Genomic DNA, 25,260 nt, shown 5'->3' with positions numbered 1-25,260 from the left:
GATGTACCCACATTGAGCAGTATTCTACCAAATAACTGGTCTCTAAAGGTTATGAAATTCAAAGACAATTGAGATTCAACATTGAAGGAGATTAAAAAGAAATGACAACTAAATGCAACATGTGGTCCTTGGCTGGATCTTTTTACTGTGAAACATATTACTTGGACTACTGCCAAGACATGAATGGGTAAGCAACTGGCTGGAAGTAATGTAGCAATGGTCATTTCCTGGTTTTGATGATTATCTGGTATTTGGGTTCGAACATGTCCTTGCTTTTCCATTTAGCCATTAAGTATTGGAGTTAACAGGCATCATGTCAGTAACTTACTTTCAAATAGTTAATGCCAAAAAAGTTCACTGTACTTGTAAATTTTACATATATTTAAAATTATTTCCAAGGAAAAAAACCTTAAGGGTATGATTATTTTTTTTTTAGTCTAAGCCCAGAAACTATAGTTGAATGAGTCAGCACCACAGACAAGACTGATTATGTTGTCTTGAGAATTCCTGGTCAAATAACCAAATTCTAAAAATGATGTAGACAATTTAATATACCACTTTATGGAATTTGCAGGTGCACTAGCCACAACTGTTTCCTCATCCAGATATCTATCACTGGCACTGATGCGTTTCTAATCTCCTCCTTTGGGAACGCAACCTGCGTGGTAGACACCAGTAGTTGTCTACACAGTATCCATTACTCCTTCCTCTTCTAACAAAATCCCACTCTTGCTCAGGCAGAGATTGGTTCAGCTAATCCAATTAGATCACGGTAGTTGCCTAGCCTCAAAAATTGGTTCAGGAATTAGCTTCTAACCTACTATGGGCCAGTAAGTCCTGCAGCAACAACAAAGACTTCCTGTAATTTTTCATATGCTTAGTTATATGGAGCCTAGAACCTCAAGGCTCAAGAGGCATTTTTGCCACCTTGCAGCAAGTCAGTCTAAGCAAAAGCCCATCATACTAACAGCAACAAAGCCAAGGAAACCACAGTAAATTGAGCTGTGTCCATTGAGTTAACCAAAACCTATCCTGCCCTTGACTATTACTTTGTGAGCCAATTTAAACGAGTGGGATTGAACTAAATTTTCTGTTACTTGCTTCCAAAAGTATGCTAATTTATACAGTCTTCAATTTCAGGTTTGAAAAGTGGCATACACAGGCCAATCTTTTTAGGTAATTTCTTATTTTGTTCTCCCAAAGCCTAATATGAGTAGAGGGAGAAGATAAGAAAGAGAAGGCAATTAGTCTATCAGTTGAAAAGAGGTCTGAGGTTAGATGGGTGTTTGCACATACATTTAGAACAGGGATAAGTATTTTATTTCTTTAAGAAACATGTATATGGCAGTATATGTTTGGCACCATTTAGTTGTTTCATAATATTAACTTACTTGATTCGTGTAACAAATTTATGAGGACCTGTTATAACTTTCATTCCCATTTTCAGTTGAAGAAACTGAGGCATGTATAAGTTAAGTAATGGGCCTAAGGTTCAAGTTGCAGAGTCAGGATTCAAATCATTAAGTATATTAATACTGGAGAAAAACAAAAAATCATCCAATGAGGATATTTCAGTTTTATATGTCTGTTACAGGATATGGCATGTAGTTAATTCATTTGGAAACATAAAATTTGCATCAAGAAACTAGATATTTCTCAACTATCAGAAAAAGAATAAATGGAACTATTAGTCATTTATCTAAAAAAAAAAGATAATTACCAGACGTCTATGTTTATTTAAAATCAACACATGAGTAGACAGTACCTCAGTAATTAAGAAGTACTACAATAGAAAAGTCTATTAAAAATAGATAACGAAAAACTTCTCTTTTTAAAAATAGAGTGTGTATGAGTTATATGGTGGGAAATCTGAATAATTACAGTTGTTAACTTGGAAACAGTACCAGATACAATTTTCTTGTCTATTACATTGGGTATCTTTGCTCATTCAAATCTGCCTAATTGACACCTGAACTTCATGTCTCGTCACCTTGACCCACTTAATCTGTACTTCCCATAGAAGGGTGGTCTAAAAAATCTTCTCCAGGCTTGAAAGGGGAGGAAAACAAGAAGGTGGACCCCCCCCCTCCCTGAGGCTAAAGAAAGTCTTGTGTTACCCAACAGTTTGTATATGACTTAGGGGAGCAGCTTATCTCTCCTTCAATAAATCCTCCCAGAATTTTCCCTTTCAAAGCTGTCCACCTTTTTTTCCCCCTTTAATTCTTTATTTACTTTAATATAAAATGACGTTTATAATAAAATTCAATAAAAGCTCAGCAAACAGAAAGACTTAAGCCAACAAATGTGACATAATTTACTAATGAGGTCACATTTTATTCATTTGCCAGTTTATTCTGTTTTTATTAAAAAAAAAAAAAAACAATTAAAATAAAATAGAAAACTATCCCAAAAAAACTCTTTTCAATTTTTATAGTTAAGATTTTACAAATCTGTCCATCATATTTGAAGTAGGTGTAGAGAAGAGGCCTAAAGTTAGAACACAGAGAAATTGAGTAGGAAGGCATCTCCCTTCAACCCATCATGGCTGAAGTGCTTAATGATGCCTTTAATTATTTAAACGCTGCAATGTCTAAATTTTAAAAGGACAAACACAATATTGAGCACTCAGGAAGGTTAACAGCACAATTTTAAATATTTCTGCTCACTACAAGGAAACTGATCAGAAACAAATCACCAGGGAAACGTCCCTGTACAGTGTTTAAGCCGCCTGGCTCATTCCAAACAGTCCCCAAAGCTCAGCTAAATCGTAAGAAGGCAATCAACATTATTGTTAAACTGTTCTGTTGCTCTTGTAGTTAGCATCTTTGTTTTATCTATGTCAGATGTTATGGAATTTTTGGTTTTTTGGTTTGTTTTTCCATTCCAGTATGTCAGAAAACATGTCTTTATATTCCCCAAACTCAATGGACATGAGTTTGAGCAAGCTCCAGGAGTTGGTGATGGACAGAGAAGGCTGGCTGCTGGATCCACGGGATCGCAAAGAGTCCGCCACAACTGAGCAGCTGGACAACAGCAACAAATATTCCCCATAGTATGTTGAATATGGGCTTCCCTGGTGGCTCAGGGGGTAAAGTGTCTGCCTGCAATGCAGGAGACCCGGGTTGAACATATGTTGAATCCAGCAGCTACTAAACGAACCCTCTTGAATAAATGAATTCAAAAGGCCAGGTGTCAGAGGAGTCCAGAGGAGAGGTCAGAACCCATCAGCCTTAACGGGCCGGCCGCTCGGCGGCGCCACCTACAGGCGAACGGTGATTGGCGGGCCGGCCCGGGTCGGAGCCTGACACCTTCCTGACACCTGAGCGTCGTCTGGTTTCACTAAAGGCGGGTTACTTGAGTTGCGAGTTCCTCAGAGTTGCGTCAACCTGGTTGTCCCTCTCTTCTCGCAGTCTGGCCAAAGTATATCTCCAAGTGTTCTTTCTGTGACGTAGAAGGACTATCAGCTAAATTCAAAGGGACTGGGTTTTAGTCCCAACCCATATGCTGACTTACTCTGTGAAAGCTGCTCAGTCGTGTCCGACTCTTTGCAACCCCATGGACTATACAGCCCATGCAATTCTCCAGGCCAGGATACTGAGTGGGTAGCCTTTCCCTTCTCCAGGGGATCTTCCCAACCCAGGGATCGAACCTGGGTGTCCTGCACTGCAAGTGAATTCTTTACCAACCGAGCCACAGGGGAAGCCCTGACTTACTGTGTAATCATGGACAAATTAACTTCTCAGAGTTAAGTAATTTCTTCTTATGTACCAGTTCGTTTCTTCAAGCCAAAGATTGAACTGATAAAAAAAGATTAGGAAATGACTTCCAACATGGTCCATATCCATGCTTTCTTTGACCACATATCAGGTGTATATGTTTCTAACATTTTAAATTACTTGCCCACATTTTAAGTTGACTGGAATTTTTTTAGTAGATTCTCAAAAATATTGAGATTCTGATTCTGTAACACTTATAATTTTATTAGATTTATTGTAGGTTTATCATTGTGTCTTTGTTTTTATAATGTGTTGCTAGTCACAGCCATGACTTATTTAATAGTGATTTAACTGAGCAGGAATGCAACTGCAACTTTAGGTTCCTGTGGGAAAATGCAATGTGTTTATAATGCATTTTCCAGAAGAGAACTGGGGAAAAATGAGGATTATCCTGTGATTTTGTTATATTATAAATTCACATGCTCCCTACACTAGATTTTACTTTGTTTGTATAATTAGTTTTGATCTCAGAGTTTATAAGAGTTTGCTAATATGATAAAATTTAGATTGTAGCTAAGATTGCCAATATTTTCTTAAAAGTAAGTTTGGTTGCTAACTGTGGAATATAAATAGTTGAAATTTGTATTAGGGCCAACCGAATTTGGTTCTGTTTTCTTTCAGCTGCTTGTCTTTAACATTAGAAAATAAAGAGGAAAAAAGCCAAAAATCTTAGGAATGTATCTAACGTTAGTTTTCAAATGCCATTCAAACAGAATGGGGGAAAGTAAAAATGGGCATAAGGGAGTAACAGAGATAGGTGGAAAATTCTACAGGAGAATTTTACTTTTAAATTTATTGCATGATTTAAATGTGTATAAAGTTTGCTTGTATGTACATTTCTGATACACATTAAATAACAAACATTAGATATATATGAGATCTTTAAATAAGTTGCAAATATGTGATTAATGCAGTGGTGTTTTTATGCTGAAAATAGGCTGCCCTCTTGAAATTAGTTAAGATAAAATCAACTTCCAAACTAGAATATGCTTTTATTAAATGAGTATTGGTTATCTGGAAATAACCAAATATACCTTGAAATAACATTTTGTAATGGTAATGCTAGTGAATCTGGATAGTCTACTAAAATCCTTTCATGGAAACAAAAAGATAAGTATAACTCATACAAAATAAACTTTAGTCTGCATGACATTTTTTTAATTTATTTATTTTTTAATTGAAGGATAATTGCTTTACAGAATTTTGTTGTTTTCTGTCAAACCTCAACATGAATCAGCCATAAAAAAACTGAACTTAAAGGGTAAAAATTCCCTTGTCTCTGGTTCCGCCTTTTCAGAAAAAAGAGTTCCGTGTGATGGTTAACTTTATGTATCAAATTGACTGGGTCACAGGATGCCAGATATTTAGTCAAACATTTTTCTGGGTGTTTTTTGTGAGAGTGTTTTTGAATGAGGTTAACATTTAAATCAATAGCCTGAGTAAAGCCCTCCCTAATATGGGTGTGTTGGGGTAGGTTGAGGCGGGCAGGAGGAGGTCTCATCCAACCCACTGAAGGCCTGATAACAAAAAGGATGATCCTCCCCGAGAAAAAGATAATCCCTCCTGCCTGAATGCCTTCAAGCTTGGAACTGACTTTTTCTGGCTTCAGACTCAAAGTGAAACCTCAGCTCTTCCTAAGTCTGAAGCCTGCCAGGCTCAGATTGGAACACCACCACCAGATCTATGGGTCTCCTCCTTGCTGACTCACCCTGTAATCTTGGGACTTGTCAGCTTTCATAATCTTGTGAACCAATTCCTCACAATAAATCTATTTTACTACATTTTACCTTATAAAATCTATATACTTTTGGTCTGTTTCTCTCAGTTCAGTTCAGTCACTCAGTCGTGTCCAACTCTTTACAACCCCATGGACTGCAGCACGTCAGGCCTCCCTGTCCATCATCACCTCCAGGAGTTTACTCAAACTCACGTCCATTGAGTCGGTGATGCCATCCAACCATCTCATTCTCTGTCGTCCCCTTCTCTTGCCTTCAATCTTTCCCAGCACCAGGCTCTTTCGCAATGAGTCTGTTCTTTGCATCAGGTGGCCAAAGTATTGGAGTTTCAGCTTCAGCATCAGTCCTTCCAGTGAATATTCAGGACTGATTTCCTTTAGGATGAACTGGTTGGATCTCCTTGCAGTCCAAGGGACCCTCAGAGTCTTCTCCAACACCACAGTTCAAAAGCATCAATTCTTCAGCCTTTAGCTGTTTCTCTGCTGCTGCTGCTGCTAAGTCGCTTCAGTCGTGTCTGACTCTGTGCAACCCCATAGATGGCAGCCCACCAGGCTCCCCCGTCCCTGGGATTCTCCAGGCAAGAACACTGGAGTGGGTTGCCATTTCCTTCTCCAATGCATGAAAGTGAAAACTGAAAGTGAAGTCGCTCAGTCATATCCGACTCTTAGCAACCTCATGGACTATAGCCTACCAGGCTTCTCTGTCCATGGGATTCTCCAGGCAAAAGTACTGGAGTGGGTTGCCATTGCCTTCTCCAAGCTGTTTCTCTAGTGAACTCTAAATATACCAGGTCATCCACAACATGACCTCATGTTCATCATGTTCTTTCCTATTTTACAGACAGATCCATGACACTCTCTTATTCTAAAGCCATTATGCTTTATGAACATTCAGCTGTTCATTTTCTTTAAATTGCTTTATTAACTTTCTGATACTAATTTGGTTTAGTAGGAAGTTTTTGTTGAAGGTAAAAGAAAGTAGACCACTTAGGTAGACCACTAAATGTGTGTTTTATAGACTCCTTATCTAGAAATTTCATTTTTAACCAAGTACTTTTTAGGATTAATACATCAGGACTTCCCCTGTGGTCGAATGGTTAAGAATCAGCCTGCAGTGCAGTGACACATGTTTGATCCCTGCTCTGGGGAGATTCCACATGCTGCAGGGCCACTAAGCCGAGGATCGGCAACTACTGAGTCCACGTGACACCATGCTCTGCAGCAAGAGAAGCCACAGAAGCAGAAGCCAGCACACCACAACTAGAGAAAGACTCAGTTCACTGCAACTAGAGAAAGCACAGCCATCAAGACCCAGAGCAGCTAAAAATAAATAAATAAAATAAAATAATAATTTTTAAAAATCACTGGTTGTGATCCAGTACACACACACACACACACACACACACACACATATAGGTAGCATAAGAGAACATATTTTAAAAATTTAATAAATCAGCTTCTTCAGACTATACCTATCTCCGAAAACCTAGTTGTTCCTCAACTCACAAAATAAAGGTGCCCAGAACCAAGGCTGCAGACCAAATCCTAGGTTCAAGGTGGGCTCACATGGAATATATGCTCCCTAAGGCCTCTCTGAAATGCAGCTTCAATCAACTACCTCTTCTCTCCTTGTCCCCCACCCTTTATCTTTTCACTCCACCCTAACCCCACTGGCATCACTAAATTTCAGAATTCTCCACATTATACAATCTCTAGGGAACAGATGATGGTAAGCGTATTCCAATTTAAATTTCTGATTCAAATTCATTAATACTTGCTGCCTCACCCACTTTGTTGAGGATTAACCAGCAAGCATAGACCATAGAGAGAAATGATTCATGAGCTATGTCTGCCATGGGTGAGGGAGAAAGTAGTGGCTGCAAAAGTCATGCCTTCACCACCCGTGCTCCAGATACCTAAACTGACACCCTTTCAAAATATACATGGAGAAAAGTGTTGCAGGGTAATTTTTTGAGATAATCATTTCTCCTGTTCCTACCCCTACATAATACTCTCAGAAGAAATACAATTTTTATTTCATTGTAGTTACCCAGACCCTTAGAAATAGGAACTCCAAGCATTGTACTTTGATTTCCTTTACTTCTAGGGACTGTTAACAGCTTTGGGTTCCAGAAGCAGAAAGAGGAGTTGGCCAGCACAAAGAAGGCACGTCCTTTTCAGGCTTTTGTTTGGCTCACTAAGGCTGGGTAATCTCGGTGGAGAGAGGGAATCGTGACAGTGCTTGGCGTGGTTTTGAAAATGGCTCATTCTGGAAAAGAAAGGATAGATTCTGGGAGGACTAGTGAAGGCACAGGGGGACTATCTGACTTTCATATCCAGGGAGCACGCACAAACCCCTGCTCCCAGTTCCAGAGACTAGGGAGGATAGAGGCCTTTTGGACATCTGCAGGATCCTGACTCAGAATCCTAAGACTCTCCTTCACAGATAAGAGGGTCTCTGTGGTTAAGCCTGAGTTAGTACCGAAAACTGATGTGAAGGCATCTGAATACCTCAAGAGCAACAGGGCCTGAATAATGGTAGAGACACAGCTTTCCTAGGAGCATCCCTTCATAGAAGGAAAATTAATGACAACCAACACAATGACTAAGAATGAGAATCTTCTCCCATTTTTCAAACGAGTGCATGTTTGCACAAGTGGTCTACCGCCCTCACCCTTCAAAAAAAAAGGTGAGTTAGACTAAAGTTCACAATTTAAGCTATGACAAATTCATATTTAAGCTATGACAAAATGTTATATATTATTACCCAAGAATTGCAGAGCAAAATCATACATAATATACAAGATTTATAAACCAACAGAAAAATATAAGAATTTAAAATAGGTTCAAATTCATGGGCATCACTAAACTTCTGCAAAGCTGGGAGAAGGAATGAGAAGATTTTAGAGATCCACGAGCAGGATAAAGAAGCAAAACTGAGGCGATAATAGTTTAAGCCATTTGTCCAAGATCATGTAACTGGTATGAGAGGGCCTAATACTAACCAAGGTCTTCTGATTCCTGTGAGACTAGAAGAGCTGATGATTCGATATTAAGCATAATTCATACTATAGTGTTTCGAACTCAGTAGGGGACCAGAGATAAGGTGGCTGAAAGCACTCCAAGGGCCCCTAAGCGTGTTAGGGAGGAAAGAGTTAGAGAGTCATCAGGAGCACGGTGGTACAGCCGTTAACGTCCTGAGGCGTGCATTGCAGCAGACTGAGAAACTGTATATGGGATGGTCAGATGTAATTAGGCAGATCTGGATTCTTATCCCTTCCTTTTTTTGCCTTTTAAAAACTTTTGTTACATATTGAGATATAACTAGCATACATTATATTAGTTTTAAGTGTACAACATAATGATTTGATATCTGCAGACACCACGAAGGGGCTTTCCAGGTGGCGCTCGGGATAAACAACTAATCAAAGCAGGAGACGTAAGAGACACTGCTTGAATCCCTGGGTCAGAAGATCCCCTGGAGGAGGCCGTGGCAACCCATTCCAGTACTTTTGCCTGGAGAATCCCATAGAAAGAGGATCCCAGCAGGCTACCGTCCATAGGGTCACAAAGAAATGGACATGACCACAGCGACTTGGGATACATACACTATGAAATGATCACCACAATAACTCTAGTTATTTATCACCATACATAGTTACAGAATTCTTTTTCCCTGTGTTGAGAAATTTTAAGATTTACTCTCTTAGCAACTTTCAAATAAGCAACACTGTCTGCTGACAACTATAGTTGCCGTGTTGTACATTATATGTCAATGACTTGTTAATTCTATAATTTGAAGTTTGTATCTTTTGACTTACTTTTATCAATTCACCTACCCTCTACCCTCTGCCTCTGGCAACCACCTAACTGTTCTCTATAACTACAAGCTTTATTGTTTTGTATATCCCACACGTGTGTCTTCTCACTTCTTTAAGAAATGTTTCTTAAACTCTGAGTTTTAAAAAATGCCTATAATGTGACCAGGACATGACAGGTCCTTAGATCAACATACTTTGAATAGAGGTACAGTGAGATTGAGTCCAAAATTTGAGAAGGAATCTGCCACAGCATATCAAAACATCAAAGCAAATTTCTTGGAGAAGGAAATTGAGGAAAATAAGTATCTATTAGTATAAGTGTTTCATAGCTTTGACTTGTGGTTTGATTTGAAAGGAGTTGCTTTTTTAACTTTTACTTATAACTTTTGATATTTCTATGTCTACATTTTGCTATATATTGCAATATTTTCCCAATTTCTGTGGATTTCCAAATTTCTATGAGACTCTGATCCCACCAACCCCAGTTCTGTCATGTCCATTAAAATCCAGGAACATAATCCTGAAACTTGGCAGAAACTAACATGTACCAAATTTCACTGTTCTCTCAGTCTTTTACTAGACTCTTCCTTGCTATGTGCTGTGCTGCACTAAAGCACTTCAGTCATGTTCAACTCTTTGCAATCCTATGGACTGTAGCCATTAGACTCCTCTGTCCACATGCATTCTCCTGGTAAGAATACTAGAGTGGGTTGCCATGCCCTCCTCCAGGGGATATTCCTGACCCAGGGATAGAACCTGCATCTCTAATGTGACCTACATTGCCAAGCAGGCTCTTTACCACTAGCACTGGGAAACGCTTTGCTTTCTATCAGTTCACTTCAGTTGCTCAGTCGTGTTCAACTCTTTGCAACCTCATGAACTGCAGCACGCCAGGCCTCCCTGTCCATCACCAACACCTGGGGTTTACTCAAACTCATGTCCATTGAGTCGGTGACGCTATGCAACAATCTCATCCTCTGTCGTCCCCTTCTACTCCTGCCTTCAATCTTTCCCAGCATCAGGGTTTTTTCCAATGAGTCATTTCTTCACATCAGGTGGCCAAAGTATTGGAGTTTCAGCTTCAACATCAGTCCCTCCAATGAACACCTAGGACTGATCTCCTTTAGGATGGACTAGTTGGATCTCCTTGCAGTCCAAGGGACTCTCAAGAGTCTTCTCCAACACCACAGCTCAAAAGCATCAATTCTTCTGCGCTCAGCTTTCTTTATAGTCCAACTCTCACATCCATACATGACTACTGGAAAAAACATAGCCTTGACTAGATGGAATTTTCTTGGCAAAGTCATGTCTCTGCTTTTTAATATGCTTGTCTAGGTTGCTCATAGCTTTTCTTCCAAGGAGTAAGTGTCTTTTAATTTCATGGCTGCAATCACCATCTGCAGTGATTTTGGAGCCCCAAAAAATAAAATCTGTCACTGTTTCCACTGTTTCCCCATCTATTTCCCATGAAGTGATGGGACCAGATGCCATGATCTTAGTTTTCTGAATGTTGAGTTTTAAGCCAACATTTTCACTCCCCACTTTCACTTTCATCAAGAGGCTTTTGAGTTCCTCTTCACTTTCTACCTTAAGGGTGATGTCATCTGCATATCTGATGTTATTGATATTTCTCCCTGCAATCTTGATTCCCACTTGTGCTTCATCCAGCCCAGTTTCTCATGATGTACTCTGCATATAAGTTAAATAAGCAGGGTGACAATATACAGCCTTGATGTACTCTTTTCCCCATTTGGAACCATTCTGTTGTTCCATGTCCAGTTCTAACTGTTGCTTCTTGACCTGTATACAGATTTCTCAAGAGGCAAGTCAGATGGTCTGGTATTTCCATCTCTTTCAGAATTTTCCACAGTTTATTGTGATACACACAGTCAAAGGCTTTGGCATAGTCAATAAAGCAGAAATAGATGTTTTTTCTGGAACTCTCTTGCTTTTTTGATATTCCAACAGATGTTGGCAAATTGATCTCTGGTTCCTCTGCCTTTTTTAAAAGCAGCTTGAACATCTGGAAGGTCACGGTTCACCCACTGTTGAAGCCTGGCTTGGAGAATTTTGAGCATTACTTTACTAGCGTGTGAGATGAGTGCAATTGTGCAGTAGTTTGAGCATTCTTTGGTATTGCCTTTCTCTGGGACTGAAATGAAAACTGACTTTTTCCAGTCCTGTGGCCACTGCTGAGTTTTCCAAATTTTCTGGCATATTGAGTGCAGCACTTTCACAGCATCATCTTTTACGATTTGAAATAGCCCAACTGGAATTCCATCACCTTCACTAGCCTTATTCACAGTGATGCTTCTTAAGGCCCACTTGACTTCACATTCCAGGATGTCTGGCTCTAGGTGAGTGATAATACCATCGTGATTATCTGGGTCATGAAGATCTTTTTGTGCAGTTCTTCTGTGTATTCTTACCACTTCTTAATATCTTCTACTTCTGTTAGGCCCATATCATTTCTGTCCGTTATGGTGCCCATCTTTGCATGAAATGTTCCCTTGGTATCTCTAATTTTCTTGAAGAGAGCTCTAGTCTTTCCCATTCTATTGTTTTCCTCTGTTTCTTCGCACTGATCACTGAGCAAGGCTTTCTTATCTCTCCTTGCTATTCTTTGGAGCTCTGCATTCAAATGTGTATATCTTTTCTTTTCTCCTTTGCTTTTTGCTTCTTTTCTTTTCACAGCTAGTTGTAAGACCCTTCCAGACAGCCATTTTGCTTTTTTGCATTTCTTTTTCTTGGGGATGGCCTTGATCCCTGTCTCCTGTACAATATCACAAACCTCCATCCATAGTTCATCAGGCACCCTGTCTATCAGATCTAATCCCTTCAATCTATTTCTCACTTCCACTGTATAATCGTATGGGATTTGATTTAGGTCATACCTGAATGGTCTAGTCGTTTTCCCTATTTTCTTCAACTTAAGCCTGAATTCGGCAATAAGAAGTTGATGATCTGAGCCACAGTCAGCTCCAGGTCTTGTTTTTGCTAACTGAATAGAGCTTCTCCATCTTTGGCTGCAAAGAATATAATCAATCTATTCAGTATTGACCATCTGGTGATGTCCAAGAGTCTTCTCTTCTGTTTTTGCACCTATGACCAGTGCATTCTCTTGCAAAACTGTATTAGCCTTTGCCCTGGTTCATTCTGTACTCCAAGGCCAAATTGCTTTCTGTGTTTGGATTCAATTTTTCTACCTTAAAAATGAAAAAAAAGCAAAGGAAAAGGAAGGAGGAAAGATTGAATGCTTTTTCCACTTCATGATACCCAATTCCAATTGCTGATCAGACTGTCCTCTGAACTTCTTAAATGAGAGAATCATTTCTTATATAAAATTTGTATATCTTTAGCAATTATTCAGGCTACATTTAAAAAGATTTAAAATTGTGCTCATATTCAGTTGTACTTACATTTATTAATTATGGATATATATCACAAAACTAGGTCAATAATGGATGGATACATATACCCCCATATATGTGTGCTTTAAAATATCTATAAAATCAATAATTACCTTAAGTGGTCTCTCAACTTATCACACACAAACAATGTAACTGAGAAACAGGAGCCTTCCATTTGAATCACCATTTTCTACTTGACTAGTTTCATTCACATATAAAATAAATTAGAATGTGGCTGAACAGTCAGCATGTTAATTGCTCTCTGAACAAGTATTAAATGTGTCATTACTACCTAAATAATGAAAAACTGTGGTGTGATTTCAATATGGAATAAGCTGCCCTTGCCTTTTATTTCTTGAGAGATGTAATATCACTTCAATTGCTTTCAGTCAGATGTGACATCTTCTGTACACTGATAGATGTATTATTGATATACATGGTCTTGATATGATGTGACAGATTATCTCTTTTATCTTTGATTAAAGTGAATTATCACATTGCAACAGCTACTCTCCCAGTTGTCAGTTGCACAGGCAGCTTACCACTTATTCACCACAATACTTCAACTTTAAAATGCATGATCAGGGAGAACATTTGTGCCTCTATGTGTGTAACAAGAAATATAAACTTCTGCTCCTCTATAGTAGAATGCTGTTTGTTTGGCCTGCCTTCCTTCCACTCTCATCACAACAGCCCAATTTTCCTTTGGCGAGTCTCCTCTGCCCTGCCTTCAGTCTTTGTGATACGAGTAGGGCTATGTTAACTGTCCCTGTCACCTCATATCAAAGAGTAGGAATATGAGTAAACATGACCAATGGGCTTACTACATGACCCGTTCACAATGAATGGCTCAGAGTAAGGGACGCAACCCTGTCAGTGAATCAGAATCGTCCTCTGGACTGTGTTGGTACAAAAAAGAGTAAAATGGCCAGTTAGACTAAGAAGGAGACCTGCATCTTGATGACAGATTTTGATTCTTTGGATTTAGCTATGACTGTCTCTGAAGACCTCCCTGGAGAAGGGAATGGCAACCCACTGCAGTATTCTTGCCTGGAAAATCCCATGGACAGAGGTGCCTGGTAGGCTACAGTCCATGGGGTCGCAAAGAGTCGGATACAACTGAGCGACTAACACACACACACACACACACACACACACACCCCTCTGAAGACCTACTCTTGGACCATTCAATTACATAAACCATTCAATTCCCCCCCTTTTTTTTTAATTGGATAGAGATTTTCAGTCACTTATAACCAATAGACGTGATTAGTATCCCCATGGCCTGATTTTTTTTTTTCTCCTGTTTGGAGAGTGTATTATTCAAGATAGGATAAACTCTGATTATATAACACTGATTATATAACAAATGAAATCTGAAATCTCAGTTATTTAACACAATATTTAATTTTGTTTATCTTGTAGTCCAATACTGGTTGTACTGCCTTCTTCAATGGCCTAAGTATGTTATTAATATGTGGGCACATACTTTCCAAGGTCCTCCCAGTTGAGGATGGGGGAGAAGAATGCATCCTGGCTCCTCAGTGGCTTGGATTACATATGACACCATCACTGCAGCTCACAGCCCACTGTCCAGGCTGATCACCCGATATCAGACCAAGGAAGGCTGGGAAAATGAAGGTGAGCACATGTGCACTCACTGAGCGGTGCTCTCTGTGTAAGCCAGGGTCCTGCAGAGAAGAATAACCACAGAGACGTGTGTGTGTGTGTGTGTGTATGGAGAGAGAGAGCTTAAGGAATTGGTTCACGTGATCACAGGGGCTGGTAAATGTGAAATCCAAAGGCCAGCAGAAATTCAGACAAGCTCTGGTGCGGTGGGGTCATCTTAGAGACTGTGGACATGGGACCCCAGGTGCAGGGTCTGGGGGTGGTCACCCTGGAGATGTGGACATGTGAACCCTAGGCAAGGTCGGGACGAGGTCACTCTGGAGACTGTGGTTGTAGGTCCCCAGGTGCACGGTATGGGAAGTGGGGTCACCCTGGAGACTGTGGGTGTGAGACCCCAGGTACAGGGTCTTGAGGGTGGGGTCATACTCTGGAATATATTCAATAGCGTAAGCCAACTGGATCTTTAAACCAAAGGCGTTTCAAGCAAAGGACTGGCGTGATTCATGATATGTACTCTGGATGGTTCATGATACATACTCTGTAAGTATCAAGTTGATATGTACAGTCTTGAACAATAACTCTTTTTTTAAGAAAACCTCAGGTTTTGCTTTTATGTCCTTTAATTGGATCGGGCCTAAAGTCAATTGATTATAGATGTTTCACTCATGTGTGCTAAGTCGCTTCAGTTGTGTCCGACTCTTTGTGACCCTAAGGACTGTAGCCCTCCAGGCTCCTCTGTCCATGGGGATTCTCCAGGCAGGAATCCTGGAGTGGGTTGCCATGCCCTCCTCCAGGGGATCTTCCTGACCCAGGAACCGAACTTGTGTCTCTTATGTCTCCTGCATTCACAAGCAGGTTCTTTACCACTAGGGCCAACTGGGAAGCCCCTAATACACGTTAACTAAATTGAGACATCATTGACACAATGGACATGAATTTGAACAAACTCTGGGAGGTAGTGAAGGTCAGGGAAGATGGGTGTGCTGCAGTCCATGGCATCACAAAGAGTTCGACACTACTTAGCAGCTGAACAACAGCAGCAGCTAGATTATGTCTGGTTGAATCACCATATACTATAGCCTAGCCAAGTCGACATATAAAACTAACCACCACACTATCTTTGCCAAAGATCCAATGCCCTTATTTTTTATTTTCTTCTCATTACATTGCAGTCAGAATAAGTATTTCTGGTGGGCATTATAGGCATGTCCCATTATTCAACATATTCTGTGTATCTCCTTCTATTCCATGAGGCTAAATATTTTAACAATAATAAAAATATTCTTCTGGTCTTCAGAATGCTAATTCAATTCTGAAATCTTAGCTAAATTCTAGGTTTATATTTTTAACTGATTTCATTTACATATTTAATAGTTCACTCAGTTAATATTTTTGACTTATCTACTGTAACCTCAGAGAAGGCAATGGCACCCCACTCCAGTACTCTTGCCTAGAAAATCCCATGGATGGAGGAGCCTGGTAGGCTGCAGTCCATGGGGTCACTAAGAGTCAGACACTGAGCGACTTCACTTTCCCTTTTCACTTTCATGCATTGGAGAAGGAAATGGCAACCCACTCCAGTGTTCTTGCCTGGAGAATCCCAGGGACAGGGGAGCCTGGTGGGCTGCCGTCTATGGGGTCGCACAGAGTCAGACACGACTGAAGCGACTTAGCAGCAGCACTGTAACCTAGCACCCAGAGGTCATCTTTTCCTGTCAGATATCTGCAGCTTCACATTGAGAAGAAATCAATAACTGTCGCAAGAAATTATGCTCTGTCACAAAATCATCCCCACACTTGAAGGCTTAAAGCAAGAAACACTATGTTTCATGGTTTCTATGGGTTAGGAATTTCCAAGCAGCTTTATCGGGGAGTCTCCTGGGAGTGCGGTCAGATGTCGACTGGGCTGTGGTCATTAGACAGTTGATCAGGACTGCAGGCCCTGCTCCCAAGGTGGCTCACTCACCTATCTGGCAGGTTGGTGCCGGCTGCAGCAGGATTCTTTCCTTGTTCTCTTCACGGGCCTCTTCACAGAGTTTCCATTACTCCATACAGTAAGCTTCCCGAGAAGGAGAGATCCAGAAGACCAAGGCAGAAGCTTCAGTGCCTTTTATCACCCCGGCTTGGAAGGCACACACTTTTATTTCCAATGAATCTACTGGTCAGACAGATCAGCCCTGAACTATGTGGGGGAAGACCACAAAGGAACATAGATTCCAGGAGGTAAGGATCCTGGGGGTCAGCTTGGAGGTCAGCTATCACAGCGATGCATGCCAGTCCTTTGCTTGAAATACGTTTGGTTAAAGGATCCAATTGGCTCATGCTATTGAATATACAGCTCCATAATTCACATATTCAGGTCTAACTAGATCATGAGCTGAGGTTTTAGTTTAATTTAGCATAGATCTAAAACTGTATAGATCACAAGAACAGTAGAAAATTCTTAAAGAGATGGGAATATCAGACCACTTCATCTGTCTCTTGAGAAACTTGTATGCAGGTCAAGAAGCAATAGTTAGAATTGGACATGGAACAGCAGACTGGTTCCAAATTGGGAAAGGAGTATGTCAAGACTATATAGTCACCCTAATTATTTAACTTATATGCAGAGTACATCATGCAAAATGCCAGGCTGGATGAAGCATAAGCTGGAATCAAGATTGCCAGGAACAATACCAATAACCTCAGATATGCAGATGACACCACCCTAATGGCAGAAAATGAAGAGGAACTAAAGAGCCTCTTGATGAACATGAAAGAGAGTTAAAAAACTGGCTTAAAACTCAACATTCAGGAAACTAAGATCTTGGCATCCAGGAATATTCAGGGATGATTTCCTTTAGGATGGACTGGTTTGATCTTCTTGCAGTCCAAAGGACTCCCAAGAGTCTTCTCCAACCCCACAGTTCAAAAGCATCAATTCTTCAGTGCTCAGCCACCTTTCTGGTCCAACACTCACATCCATACATGACTATTGGAAAAATCATAGCTTTGACTAGATGGAACTTTGTTGATATAGTAATATCTCTGCTTTTTAATATGCTGTCTAGGCTGGTCATAACTTTTCTTCCAAGGAGCAAGTATCTTTTAATTTCATGGCTCCAGTCACTATCTGCAGTCTCAAAGAAGACGTAATGTTAACAGAACCACATTTTATTTACTTTGTTGTAATGGGTGAAATATTGACAGGAGAAATACCAATAACCTCAGATATGCAGATGACACCACCCTTATAGCAGAAAGTGAAGAGGAACTAAAAAGCCTCTTAATGAAAGTGAAAGAGGAGAGTAAAAAAGCTGACTTAAGGCTCAACATTCAGAAAACAAGATCATGGCATCTGGTCTCACCACTTCACAGGAAATAGATGGGGAAACAGTGGAAACAGTGTCAGACTTTATTTTTTTGGGCTCCAAAATCACTGCAGATGGTGATTGCAGCCATGAAATTAAAAGACACTTACTCCTTGGAAGGAAGGTTATGTCCAACATGGATAGCATATTGAAAAGCAGAGATATTACTTTGCCAGCAAAGGTCCATCTAGTCAAGGCTATGGTTTTTCCTGTGGTCATGTATGGATGTGAGAGTTGGACTGTGAAGAAAGCTGAGCGCCGAAGAATTGATGCTTTTGAACTGTGGTGTTGGAGAAGACTCTTGAGAGTCCCTTGGATTGCAAGGAGATCCAACCAGTCCATTCTGAAGGAGATCAGCCCTGGGTATTCTTTGGAAGGAATGATGTTAAAGCTGAAACTCCAGTACTTTGGCCACCTCATGCGAAGAGTTGACTCACTAGAAAAGACTCTGATGCTGGGAGGGATTGGAGACAGGAGGAGAAGGGGATGACAGAGGATGAGATGGCTGGATAGCATCACTGACTCGATGGACGTGAGTTTGAGTGAACTCCAGGAGTTGGTGATGGACAGGGAGGCCTGGCATGCTGCAATTCATGGGGTCGCAAAAAGTCAGACATGACTGAGCAACTGAACTGAACTGAACTGAACTGAATGTATGCAAAACTGAAGATCATGAGCTCTTGGTCTTGGGAGCTCTAATAGAATAAAAAATTGTGATAACTGCCACTATGGGTATAATCAATTTAGGTCTGGGTAATGTCAGCAGTTTAGTTCTAGTTCCTACACTTGTCAGTTGTAGTAATAAACCAGTTTTTTTATGAATATCTGTCCCAGAAAACAATTTAGATAGGAAAAAATGCTTTTTTTTTTTAATCCACTATATAAATTCAAGGAATCATTCTCAGTTTTCTCCTCCCAATTGCACAGGACTTCTAAGTCTATTTACATTTGGACCCCAACTCTTAGATTCAGAATATATTCAAGTTCAATAGTAAACCAGGTAATTGAGCTAATAATGTCACAAAAGCTTAAAGAGTTGTTCAGAATAAACTATTTATAAAAACCTGAGTTAGTTGGCCAAAGAAATATTTAAAATTTTTCAAAATTAAATAATCAATGCTCTATTACTTAAATGGAAAATTGATAACACAATAAGTTTTAATGACCTAAGTGTTGGAAAATTATAATAAAATTTCTTTAAAATTTTTTCAACATCCTGATATTTCTCCATATTCAGGACTATTGTATGTGCTTTCAAAGGAATTAATATCAATGGAATAATTAAAGAATGAAAATGGAGCTCATTTATATCCAATTCTCCTTTTCTCAAAGCTTTATGCTGCTGGTTTATGTAGTCTTTGGATTAAAGCCAGAAATATTTTTTTTCTTGGATAAAAAATTAGCTTTTCTAGTTCTTTCAGAATAAACAGAAACAGCACAGTGATAAATTATCTCATCATAAACCCAAACTTAAAAAGAAAATAATAAAACCATATCCAACTAATCTAAACTGCCAAATTGAAACAAATTTCCATTTATTTCAAATATTCAGAACAAAAACACCAGTGCTTCAGTTAAAAACAAACACGTAGCATAAATATGTTGTTGATATGACTATATAATAATGAATCCCATCAACTCTAGTTGAACCTGAATGATCAAATCTCTAGATTTTCTTTAGAGTTCACAGCAGGTAAGAACTTCACTGACAGTATTAAATCATCCATAGAAATCTTACAATGACACTGTTACTTCTATGGTATATCAAGCTACACTCAACTATACTCGCTTGATATTTTTAAAATATAAATAAAAGAAAATGTAAAACTTATCCTCAAGTTTCACATGTGTTGAGAATAATACAGAAGAAAAACTTAACTGGTAAATATTAGTTGTCCACTGAAATGTAACAAATTACCCGCAAATTTACTGCCAGTAAACAATAGTATTATCTCACTGCTCTTCCAGGTTAGGAATCTGGGCGCAGCTCAACTGCTCTGGATCCTTGGCTCTGGATCTCACGAGGATCATCTCTGAAGGCTACAGTCAAGCTGTCATCCAAGTCCGCAGTCAGCTTAAAATCTGACTAGTGATGAAACTATTTCTCAGCTCATTTCAGTGACTATTGGCAGGATTCAATTCCTCTCCAGCTGTTGGCTTAAGTACCTTAGTTTCTCATTTATTGTTGGCCAAATGCCACCCTCAATTCTTTACCCCACAGGCGCCTCCACAGGGTAGCTCACAACACGACAGCTTGCTTCATCAGAGCAAGCACATAAGGGGAACCAAAGCAAGACAGAAAAGACAGATTTTGCCCCTTAACCCCCAAGTGACATCCCATCTCTTTTGACTATTCTAGGTATTAAAAGAAAGCCACTGGATCCAACTCACATCAAAGAGGAGAGGATTATACAAGTGGTGAACAAGAGGAGGTGGGGAACTTCCCTGGTGGTATAGTGGATAGAAATCTGCCTGCCAATGCAAGGGATACAGATTAGATTCCAGGTCTGGGAAGATCCCACATGCCATGGAGCAAGTAAGCCAATGCACCACAACCATTGAGGCCGGGTGCCACAACTACCAAAGCCCATGCACCTAGAGACTGTGCTCTGCAACAAGAGAAGCCACCTCAATAAGAAGCCCATGCACTGCAGTGAAGAGTAGCCTCCACTCACCCAACTCGAGAAAACCCAGACGCAGCAATGAAGACCCAGTACAACCAAAAATAAACAAAGACAAATATTTTTTAAAAATAGTTTAAAGAGGAAGTGGGGATTTCAAAACACTCTACCATAGGCTGCTACTAAACTAGAGGGGTTGTCTGAGTTTGATAATGTCCCCAATATTTATATCCTTCCCAGCACTTTAGAATGTGACCTTATTTAGAACCAAGGTTCTTACCCTTGAAATTGCTTGTGCTAAATTTAGGTCATACCATAGTAGAGTGACCCCTCAATCCAATGACCAATGTCCTCATAGGAAAAGAAGAGACACAGGAAGAATGCCAGGTGACAACAGAGACAGAGATGGAGTAATGCATCTACAAGCCAAGGAATGCCAAGGATTTCCAGCAACCACCAGAATCTAGGAGGAGGTAAGGAAGGATCCTGGGCTTCCCTGGTGGCCCAGATGGTAAAAAATCTGCCTGCAATGCAGGAGACCCAGGTTCAATCCCTGAGTATTCTCAGACCTGTGACTCCCTTCTAACAAACAGAATATAGCAAAAGTAGTGTGGGTATCACTCTCACGATTACAGGATGTCATATTGGAGTTCTGGTGGAGACTCTTTCTACTGCAGACTTTGATGAAACCAGCTGCTGTGACTCCCACAGTCACAAGTAAATGAACTCCATGAACAACCTGAGAGAGCCAGGAAGTGGATTCCTCCATTCAGGCCTTAAGATGAGAACCTAGGCAAGCAGAAGCCCTGACTATACAGCCTTCTGAAATGCTAAGTGGGGACCACAATAAACATGGGCTCAGACTCCTGACCCATAGAAACTCTGAGCTAATGAGTTGTTTAAAGCTGCTGTTTGTGGTAATTTGTTTTGCAGCAATAGATAAATAATATCCAGCTTGATTCTTCCTATTTTAAGAATGATAATCCCTCATTTGAGTTGTAACCATCATGTTGTCATCAAATGTTTTTAATACGTTTTTTTTTTATACACCAGTTCTAGGTTTACAACAAAAGAGGAAGGAGACACAGAGATTTCTCACATACCTCCTGTCCCCACACAGACATAGCCTCTGTCATTATCAACATTACTCATCAGAATGGTATTATACATTTTTTTTTATCAAGGATGAATCTACACTGACACATCATAATCACCCCAAGTCCATAGTTTATCATAAGTTTCGCTCTTGGTGTTGTGTATTCTGTGGGTTTAGACAGATGCATAATGATATACATCCATCATTTGAGTATCATACGGATTACTTTTACTGCCCTAAAAATCCTCTGTACTCTTCCATTATTTTTAATAATATATTGCTTTTAAACTATCTATTGTTTTTTGATGAATCAGTTACCTAATGCTAACATTCAACACTAAAAAGTAAAAGAACTCCATTTAATTAAAAAGCCTTTTGTACATTACTGTTAGTATTAAGAGATTTCTCCAAGTTGGGAAGGAAATAACTTAGAGATATTTGTATGACTTTTAGCAATGTTAATATGATACTATCTTATGCCATAGAAGATTCAATTCTCCAGTGAGTTCTCTCAATTTAAATTACTATGAAAATTCAAACCATACACCACATCACAATGTCACTTGGCCTTCACTGAGTAAGATGTAAGTTACATAAACATAAGGGCACACTCCACAGAAATCATGGAGCCATTCCAAGTTACAAGTGTTCAACCAGATGATCCAGATTATGTTTATCTTGCTTACATTACAATTTCAGATATTATATAAACAAAACTACAAAATATAAAAATTCTCATTGATGTATATTCAACTTTAGACTCTTCCATCTGCACCTCTTCTTCTCATAAATATAGAAGAATAGAAACAAGTAAAAGTGATAGTAAAGGATAAATTGAATAACGCTGGTTCAGTTCAGTTCAGTTGCTCAGTCACGTCCAACTCTTTGCGACCCCCATGGACTGCAGCACACCAGACCTCCCTGTCCATCACCAACTCCCAGTTCAGTTCAATTCAGTTGCTCAGTTGTGTCCGACTCTTTGCAACCCCATGAATCTCAGCACCCCAACTCCCAGAGTTTACTCAAACTCATGTCTGTTGAGTCGGTGATGCCATCCAACCATCTCAGCCTTTGTCCTTCAACCCCAATCCCTTCTTCTCCCTCCTTCAATCTTTCCCAGCATCAGGGTCTTTTCAAATGAGTCGTTTCTTCACATCACGTGGCCAAAGTATTAGAGTTTCAGCTTCAGTGTCAGTCCTTCCAATGAATATTCAGGACTGAGTTCCTTTAGGATGGACTGGTTGGATCTCCTTGCAGTCCAAGGGACTCTCAGGAGTCTTCTCTTGAGATAATAATGCTAATATAAGGTTCTTAAATAATGCTAATATAAGGTTAAATCTGCTGGTATAAATAATATGCTACATTTAGTTCATTTATCATTACTAGTTATGTAACAGGCATATCTCCCCTTTGTCACCAGCCTGGGATGCAAAGACAGGCCCCAATCCTATCCCTAAATCATGGGTTATTGAGGCCTCCCCAAGTCCCATTAGTTTTCAGGTACTCCAGAGAGTTTAACCAGGATCCTGGAAGTATCCCCATGTGGTGGTTAGGCAAGATGCTGCACTCACACCCCTGTGATAGGGCACCCTGACCTATTCATCAGTGTAGTGCTGATGTGATAGATGGGGTTCAACCTCTGCTCCTAGGAACTCCCTTTATATGCCTCAGTCAATGCTCAGATCTTATGACCCGAAGACTCCTCCACCCTTCTTGGAAGTATAGACCTGGAGGCTGCTGCTGCTGCTGCTAAGCTGCTTCAGTCATGCCCAACTCTGTGCAACCCCATAGATGGCAGTCCACGAGGCTCCTCTGTCCATGGGATTCTCCAGGCAAGAATACTAGAGTGGGTTGCCATTTCCTTCTCCAAGGCATGCATGCATGCCAAGTCGCTTCAGTCATGGCTGACTCTGTGTGACCCTAGGGACAGCAGCCCACCAGGCTCCTCTATCCACGGGATTCTCCACGCAAGAATACTGGAGTGGGTTGCCATTTCCTTCTCCAGACCTGGAGGAGCAGGTAGGAAAGAAACACCTCGCAACCCTCAGTAGTGACTAGCCTATCACCAAGGACAGAACGGTCTTCTTAATAAAGCATAAAAAAATGAATACTATCAAAGTTTCTTTGGTGAGAACTTCTCTCTACAATATTACATCTCTAGTAGCACATCTCAAAGCTGACCGCCACACAATACTATGTTATGATAATGTAGTTTTTTTAAAGAACCATATAGCTCAAATATACATTCATGTTTACTTGATGGATTTGAAGAAAAACTTGCAATACCACACTTGAATGTATTATAAAAAGAACACTTAAAAGGAAGCTGTTCTAATTCTAGGTATTTACCCAAGAGGAATAAAAACATGTCCACAAAAAGATTTGTGTAGGGCTTCTGGCTTCCAGTCCAGCATGTTCAGAGCTTGAAGTCATCAGGCCATCATAACAGCAAGCATGAGGCTGTACACGCTGAAAATCAACTCTTCTTAGATTCATCAGACAGTTGAGGTCACAGGGCGAGCCTTGTTAAGAAGAATGGAATGATCTGATGTGTTTCAAACTGGCTCAAAATGGGATTTTTCTTCAATTTTCACTGTGAGAACCTGGCAGAGCTTTTGGAGGTAAATCTCACAAAAGTGTGGCCGTGCCCCCTGGAGGCCATAGCTCTCAGCTTGGAGCCCGCAACAATCGGTCGGTTACAGTTCAGGTTTTCTCAGCCCATACTGATTCCCGTGGAGGTTTCTACGCATGGGCTTCTGCTCCAGTAAGCAGTGGCTCTCTGTGCCTGCCTGTGTGTCTCTCCAGGTTTTGAGGCCACAGACACTAAGTAGTGCATACATATCATCCTCATATCATCTTTACAGGCCTTCAGTTATTTCCCCCCTATTACAATGAAGAAACAAGCGTAGGAAGTTTGAACTGTACCCAAAGTCTGAAGCAAAGCCAGGCCTTGAGTCTAGGCTGAGCCAACTCCAAAGTCTGTTCTTTGAACCACCATCCTGTATGGCCACACTCATTTCCAAACTCATCTCTAAGTCACCAGACTTAGAACCTGAGTAAAGTAGCCACTTTCTGATGCTGATAGTGGGGAAAGGACTTGAGGGAAGACATGGGTGGCAGACTGTTAAGGGAAAAAGTTATTACTTGTAATCCTAGACCTATTAATACTTGAGTATATCACCTTGCCTCAGTAACTTTTTGAAGAAAAGAAAAGAAAATGGACAGACTAGATCCAGATTTCTCCCTTACATTGGAAAATATTATTGGTCTGGATGGGATCAAAGAACTCTGAAATTCTGGTGGTGGTGGTATGAATGTGTGCACACACAAGAGCATATGTATTTTTCTGGGAAGAAGATCCAGGACTTTAGATTCTCAAGCAGGCTTAAATCCAAATAGTTTGATAATCTCTAAGATCTCCCTGAACTCCAGGAGTCTGTGCACCTTTCATTTTAAGTCACAGTTCTTCTTTACCTTCATTTCCATCCATTATATAGATAACTTGTATTCCTCCCAAAATATAATATTTTATAGGAAAAGAATAGGAATAACTTCACATTTTTGAAATATGATGCTTGAAAAGCTCTCTGGTAGATGTTTATACTGTGTCTAAAAATTGCATCTACATCTTTGAACAAAAGCACTGGATGGATAAATATATAGTCATTTTCCCTATCACAATTACCTAAAATATCACCTAGGTATACCAGTGTATATTCACTTTATATAGTTAGAGAAGTTCTGGACAAAAGCAGACGAGTAGAACCCAATTGTTCCCATTTTCACATATATGGTCAATGTACACAAAGTTAGAAAATCTGA

General features: G+C 40.0%; 1 long non-coding RNA gene across 2 annotated transcripts in view; it reads right to left on the bottom strand.

Annotated features, from left to right (window-relative positions):
• The window catches only part of LOC132345796 (uncharacterized), a 60,810-nt gene that overhangs the window by 24,791 nt on the left and 10,759 nt on the right, over nucleotides 1–25,260 (bottom strand). The window lies entirely within an intron of this gene.

Source organism: Bos taurus, chromosome 7, assembly GCF_002263795.3.
Source record: "Bos taurus isolate L1 Dominette 01449 registration number 42190680 breed Hereford chromosome 7, ARS-UCD2.0, whole genome shotgun sequence".
NCBI classification, from domain to species: Eukaryota; Metazoa; Chordata; class Mammalia; order Artiodactyla; family Bovidae; genus Bos; species Bos taurus.
Note: the sequence above shows the minus strand (reverse complement) of the source record. Positions and strands in the feature narration are given on the sequence as shown.